The following is a 7,550-nucleotide window of genomic DNA, read 5'->3' as shown; positions in this document are numbered from 1 at the left end:
GGCAGACTTTGCATGAAGCCTCCTCAAACCTCCGACTTCCTCCAGCGCCATCTTAGTTCCATCGCCGAGTGAACTCCTCTGTAGATTTCTAACAAGAAAAGTATAAGAACCAGGCGGCACGCAGTTCCACCATTAACTTTGCGCTTCCAAAAAGCAAACGCGTTCTAAATTAACGCTACGAGACACTGCGTGTGCCTTCCTATTCTTCTAGGAGGTCCGTCGCCTCTCCTGGCCGGAGCTTGAGGCGTCGCGTTGCGGGGGCAGGACTATCCCCAGTTGCGCTAGCGGTCTCCGTCTTCGCGCCCTGTCGGGGCGGAGAGGTGTCCTGACCGCTTCCACGCTGCAGGGGGCCAGTCTCCGGAGGGTTCCCCCCTTCGGATTTTTCGGGTTCGCTGCGCCCAAGCGGCTCCCCAAACCTCCGCAACACTCAGAAAACCAGGAGCTGGTCCTCTGCGCTCCCTCCCAGGTCGCGACCGGAACCGGAAGCCATTCAGGACGGATCGAGGAATAAGGAATTAAAGTCATGGTGTGCCGGCAAGATTGCTCAGCAATGGATATAAACCCCTGCTGAGTGAGCAGCAAGATTTCCTCAAGAGAGAATTTTTAAGATTAGCATTTGGATGCTCCTACACCCTGCCACAAATGAAATATTGATGTCATTTATAAAGAATGCCACAAGTCTCACTGCAGAACTATTTGCACAGAAACCATTGCAGTTTATAAGGGGAAATCTCTACTTTTATCATTACAACCAGTTTAGGAACACCACAAACCAGAATAAATTGTTCCAATCTGACCATGTTTGTGTCCTGGCCCTCCCCATCTGATGGAGAACTTGAACTCAAAACCCCATTTCTGCCAAAGGCTTTAATGTGTGGATAAGGCAAGCTACAATTTACAAGGGTAAGCAGGCTCATGACAAACTAAATGCAGGGCTAGGTGCGAGCTCAGACGCTGAGCCAACAAGCACCACCCTGCAGTTTCCTTTTGAAGGAAGGAAGGGTGCCCAGGGTGGGCAGCTGAAGTCCTGAGACTGGACAAAAAAAGGCATCCCTTTGAGTGGGTTGGCTATGCTAAATTTGATTACTCTGGTGCTGGCATCTCCATGGAGATGGTGGCAGGGTTACTCTCAACCATCTCTCCAGAGTGAGAAGGCTTGTGAGTGACAGGAGGCAGCACAAAAGGCAAACAAAAGGCGTATTTGGAAGGAGAGTGCTGGGACCCTCTTCTGCTAGCTCACTTGAGCCTTCCCTGGGGTCTAACTCTCCACCCTTACCCCCTGACAGAAGACTGGTTCCCTCCTGGGGGATCAGACTCCTCTTGAGACCTGGAATCATCAACCTGCAGCCCACTGGGTCCCTCCAATACAAATTATTAGAGTTCCTCCTATTCTCTTTCTGTGACACCTCCAAAGGAGTTTGAGACTCAAGGGAAAGCCAGATACATTTAAACATGTTGCAATGCCATTAATTTCCATGGGACAGATTTAAGCACACACTTAACATTCCAATATAAATTAATGAGCTGGGTTCGGGTTCAATAACACCCCTATTAATGAATCCATTGCCCATTATCTCAATATATTATTTCTGCAAATATGTAATACTTTGATGCCCTCTAATGGGCTACTATTAAAAAGCATCCTGGGGGGGGGGATCATCTGACCTTTCTTTAAACAAAACAAAACAAAAACCCTGTGGTGTCCAGGCAACTTTCTTTAACAGTGTGCAAACATGGAAAAGTTGTTTCACAAGCTCAGCTCTGTCCTCTCCCATGTCGGCAGAAACATGCCTTTGTGTATGTGTAAAAAACTGTTTCTACTTGTGTGTGGATATGTGTGTAAGCTATGCAGAGTTCTGATTCATGCAGGCAAAGAGGATGCCACTCCAGCCTGCAAGGCTCAGCTCTCAAGCATAAATAATTCTCTTCAAATGTGCATTGCCGTCAAATGGCTGCAGGCAAGACTGGTTGTATTAAGATTGTTTTCAAGTGTACATATCTCTGGGCCAAGCCGTTATTTTGTTTACCATAGCTTCTGTCGGGGCTGTCTTTATACAGGGGTGTGGAGCACCCCGGCGCCGAATTCTGGGGGGCGCCAAATGTATTCTGGGAGGTGCCAAAAGTATACTTACTGTATACCGGTCCCTCTTGATTGGTGGCAGTGAAAAGCAATGGAATGAAAGTTCCTGCCCCTCTCCTCTGTAGTGTCAAATATTCCTGATGAGTCAGGAAACAAAAGCAGTTATTTCTGCTGCATCATTGTTACTGGTGAGCGATTTCCCTCCCCCCAAAAAAGCTCAACAACTTTGAGTTTGCACCCCCCCCAATGGGGGCAGCTAAACTAAATTTGGGGGCTCTGGGTGGATCTTTGCACTCCAGTGGCGCATTTGCTAAAGATGGCCCTGGCTTCTGTAGTCCAACTCTTTAAATGTGAATAATCATTGGCCAAGATAATGACATGTTTTCTAACATTGCTACTGTCTCTGAAATCAAGTAAGAAGAACCCTGTCTTACTTGCAGTGACTGATATTACAGAAATATACTTTCTCTAACAGCATGCCTGGTTCATCAGTCAGGCAGTCAGAAACCAAGTTGCATAAATCAGCAGACTTTTTCATATGGAGTTCATCCCCAAACTTGTAATAGTTTTTTATTATCTCCATTTCATTCTTCTCTGATTCAGCTGCAGATAACTCTTAATAATAAGACTGAGATCGTATCAAGTTATGTTTGGTCAGAGGTGTTCAGAAGACATTATGTTTTCTAGACAAAGATACCCACTCGTAATGAAGGGCTTAAGAAAGGCAAAGTGTCATTGGGAATACAGAGGCCTCCTTTCATTGATTATGGGTCAAAGTGGCTGGTGGTGATTGATGAAACAAAGGGGATTGATACAGCAGTAATGGTAGAAAGTGACATGCGTTGTGGAATGGGACTGTTTTGAACAGGGTTGCATGGAATAAAAGAGAGTTGTTTATCACGTTGCTCCCAGGGATGTCTGGCAGCAGCTACTCTTACATGTGGTGTACTACTGGGGCTTTTCAACTTTTGAACAATGGATGAAAGGGAGATGCCTTCATCTTTTCAGGTATTGAGATCAGATGTTTTCTTCCTGAAAAGTACTTGTGATTAAAGCTGCAAACCCTTAATCCAAAGGGGAATCTAACAGTTTAAGCTTAGAACCAAACCTTGGGGGGGGGGGTGTCTTTAAAAGTTGCCCACAAGGCAGCATATCATCAGTTACTCTGAGGGTCTCCACAAGTTATCAGTGGCTGCCATTTGCAATTCTCTTGCTATTACACACACACACATACACACATTATGAACAGTGAAAATGAGCACATTTTATCTCACACCACATAGACTGCTATCTCTGAGGAACTGCACAAAAGTTGCACTGTGTCTGGAGTGCCTTCCCTCCTACCATGGGATCTTTATCTTGGACCTAGTGAGTGCTTATCAGTTCTAACACTCTTTCACTCACAGCCCTTTGCTGTAACAAGGGTTTACTTTGTGAATGAAACTGAAATTTTCACACAAGTTTGGGCTCAACATTGACTGCTAGTGTCAAACCACTTACTCTACAACAGGCATAGGCAAACTCTGCCCTCCAGATGTTTTGGGACTACAACTCCCATCATCCCTAGGTCAGGGATGATGGGAGTGGACTACAACTCCCATCATCCCTAGGTCAGGGATGATGGGAGTTGTAGTCCCAAAACATTTGGAGGGCAGAGTTTGCCTATGCCTGCTCTACAATAGCCCCATCAGTTTCAATGTTGTTTCTAGAGGTGGGTTGACCAGTTAATTTTGGTTTCTCTCCGTTTCTCACTTTTTCCAACCTGAAGTTCAGTTGTCCACATTTCCCAATCAGTTGTGTCCTCATAAAAATTAATCTACAAATTCATACAAATTTCTCCTAATTTCTTCATTTTGATATGCAATTATGCCTTACATGATGCATGCTTGTATGTTATTTTCATTAATATATGCATTTTTGTGCACATTACTTTGCTGGAGAACTGCATTGCATAATTCAGGGAAGTGCACATTTTGAAGAATGCCTAAGTTTCATTTTGCATATGGTTTCAGGAAGGACAAATGAAGTTGCTTCACCTTTAAATATGAGCTGATTTGAATTTCTTCTCCATCCCTAGCACACTTTAGTTCCAAGTTAGCTAGCATAAGACCAATTAATTTGGATCCTTCATATTAATTTACACATCTGTTGTTTCATTTACTAGGCTTGAATAATAGGATGGAGCAGGAAGTACTCACAGGGTGATGGAAGATGGCAAGGGGATGGAGGTCAGTGCACAGGAACCAGAGCAGTAGGACCCATCACCAGAGGGGCCCCTGTCTCTACCAACATGGTGGCCTCTGAGGCATAGGGAGCAGCAGGAGTTCTAGGAGGCTGAGGCAGACAAAGGCCCGCAGCCCATCTCCCTAGCTGGCCAGGTGGGGCTCGCTAGCTCTGGGAGGAGGGGTGTGATTCCTCAGCTGGATTAGGCTTGAAACAGGTGAGGGTCACATGCCTCATCAAGCCCAGGTGCTGCCATCAGCAGGCAAAGTACAAAAGGGAAGTAGAGCTCAACTGCCCATGTTGATGGACCTTGGCTTGATGAGAATGTGCTAGAACCTCTACAGGACTGTGCTTTTGGTTTGATTCTGGACTGCATTCTGACTGCTGGACTTCAGACTTGATTACTTGAATTGACTCTGGACTTTTTCTCCTGGCCTTTAGACTTTGCTTGTGTGGCTTGACCCCCAGACATTGGACTTGACATTCTGACTTGCTGCTAGGTAGGTCAGGGGTTCTGAACAATTGTTCAAACAGGCTTTTTCAGGGGCGCATTTTCAGGGCCGCATTATCATTTAAATAACATTATACACCTACATGTGTCTGCCTGTGACAGTTAGCTCAGACTTCAGGCTTTTGGACCTATTTCCGGAGAAACATGGTGAAGTCCAGCCTTGCACCATAGCTGTGTTTTACCTATATACCTAGGCAAACAGATGGACTTTGCATCCCTAGAACTACCAAAGAATGCAGAGTTCCACTCCCTTGAACACACTAAAATTGTTTGGCTTCGCCTGAGGTAAAAAACAGCAGTGTGTGTGTGCGTGTGTGAGAGAGACTAATTTTATTTTTGGTGTTAAAGTGAGTGGTTGTATCAGAAGCTCTTTAAATTACCTGTTTGCCCATCCTTGTAACAAAGATGTCACATTTGTATGGAAGAAAGAGTTCATGGGGAAGGGATATTGGCAATGCATGGCTCTCAGCAAGGACTTCCCAGGCACTTTATTTGGGAAGCATTTCTCCCAACTGGGGCTGAATTGTAGCACACGTAGAGCAAAAAAGTTTTCTAAATGAGCCTGAACAGTGAACTACCTCAGGCCATCTGTGGCTCTAATTTCTGCCCAGCACCCATGCAGACATGGTCTGATAGGCCACCTGAATGTTTCTGATATTTCTACTGGGCCAGTTCTGCTTTTCCTTTTCCTTTTGCTTCATCTGGGCATGATCCCCCTCCCCTATTTTTTGTGGTTTTAAATGTTTGCTACCTTCAAAAGTATTGCTGCTTGAAACATTATCCTTCAATACAAAACCAAATGGAACACTGATTTAAATTATTATGCATTTTGTATTTCCGCTGCTGATATATTCTTAAATTTATAATCTCTGCAATATGTCTCCTCTTTAAGAAATTGCTCTATTGACATGTGTGTAAAGAATCAATGTTTCTTATAAAATTTTGCAGTGAGGTTAACTATTGATCTAGGATTAATCCTTAATTAATTTCAAAGACAGCAACAGTAGGAGGTGGAATGACCTATTGAAGCATGTTTCACTTAGAATTGCCTACTGACTCTTTTTTAATAGAGCAAGTAAAAAACCAGATAAGTCAGCATATTTATATATACGCTAGCCTGCAGAGTGCTGGATGATAACACTGGGCTGATTAGATGTCTTGATTTTAAGCAACTAATTAGATTAATTGCACAATGAAATATAAAAGACACACACACACATATCACAGTATTGTACAAGTATTTACTAAAAAAGAATGAAATAAGGTGCTGCTCTAAGTAATACAATGTTTTATTTTAGAGGGTCATCTTAGATTCAGCAGCATTTAGTTCATTTAGTTCAACCCCCTGCAATGCTGAAGTACATTTTTCAAAAAGGAAAACCAGAACCTAAGGTGGCAAAACCCCCACAAAAAATCACATTCAAATAAGACCATGAAATATTGTATCCCTGATTGAGGAGGAGAATGGACTACTAAGGGGGAGAAGGGGAAATGGAATAGAGTATCCTGGAAATGGGAATGGCTCGTTGACTGGAATAAAGGTAAAAGGTAAAGGACCCCTGGGTGGTTAAGTCCAGTCAAAGGTGACTATGGGGTTGCGGCGCTCATCTCGCTTTCAGGCTGAGGGAGCTGGTGTTTGTCCACAGACAGCTTTCTGGGTCATGTGGCCAGCATGACTAAACCACTTCTGGTGCAACAGAACACAGTGACAGAAACCAGAGCGCACAGAAACAACACTGACCTTCCTGCCACAGCAGTACTTATTTATCTACATGCACTGGCGTGCTTTCGAACCGCTAGGTTGGCAGGAGCTGGGACACAGCAACGGGAGCTCACTCCGTTGCAGTGATTCGAACCGCCGACCTTCCAATTGGCAAGCCCAAGAGGTTCAGTGGTTAAGACCACAGCACCATATTGAACAGAACATCACACTGCTACATGCAAAGGGGATGACAATGGGTATCTTTCCCCAAATGTTGACTATTGTATCAAATCCCCTAATTGCATGAGGTTTTTTTAGCCTCTACTCAATCCAACATGTATTGTATTGCATTGCATTGCATTGTTGTGGAGTTTTGGACTACAACTACTTTCTCAGTCAAATTAGATCAGACATTGATTGAAAATTATGTTTAATAGTGAACACTTTTTTTAAAAAAAGCACAGATTAATATCAAACTAAATATCCATCAACTGTCACTGTTGCTAAGAATTTATGCTGGTATATCAATATTGGCTCAAGGCCCCAGTGTAGAAATCCTGTGATGCTGCTGTGTTGCCCTAATTCATTGTGACTTATGGCAGACTCCACCCTAAACAGCTATGCAACTGACCCAGAAAAGTGTTTCAGAAAACACCATTTAATTCTGATTTATTAGTTAATCTACCACACAAGCTAATCAGTTTCATGTTTTACGCTTCAGTGATGCTGTAATTGTGCAAGTCTAGGCTTGTTCCAAACAAGACCAGCAACTTCTGTATCATTACCTGGCATGATAATGAAACAGAACATTTTTAGTATCCATTGTAAGGCAGTAATTATATAGATTTCAAAAATTACCACCACCACCCTGCTTTACAAGGATCCTCATAGATCAAGATAGTGGTGGAGAACAAGAATGTATTACTCATTTTTGTTTATATTTCCAAAGTGAGTATCCCCCCTGCCGCTTTTTACTGCTCTGTCCCAAGAGAGAGTTTGTGTGTAACTTGAAATCTTGGAATGTCAGCCATGGC

At 43.5% G+C, this 7,550-nt stretch overlaps 1 protein-coding gene across 1 annotated transcript in view; it reads left to right on the top strand.

Moving 5' to 3' along the window:
• The first annotated feature begins 508 nt into the window (after positions 1–508).
• The window catches only part of COL21A1 (collagen type XXI alpha 1 chain), a 125,161-nt gene continuing 118,119 nt past the window's right edge, over positions 509–7,550 (top strand). Inside the window, exon 1 of the mRNA XM_081187097.1 lies at positions 509–903. The gene's annotated coding sequence lies outside the window, so the exon portion shown is untranslated. The remainder of the gene's footprint in view (positions 904–7,550) is intronic.

This window comes from Podarcis bocagei (assembly GCF_964188305.1).
Source record: "Podarcis bocagei genome assembly, chromosome: 3".
NCBI lineage: Eukaryota > Metazoa > Chordata > Lepidosauria > Squamata > Lacertidae > Podarcis > Podarcis bocagei.
This window is presented reverse-complemented; position numbering and strand designations above follow the sequence as displayed.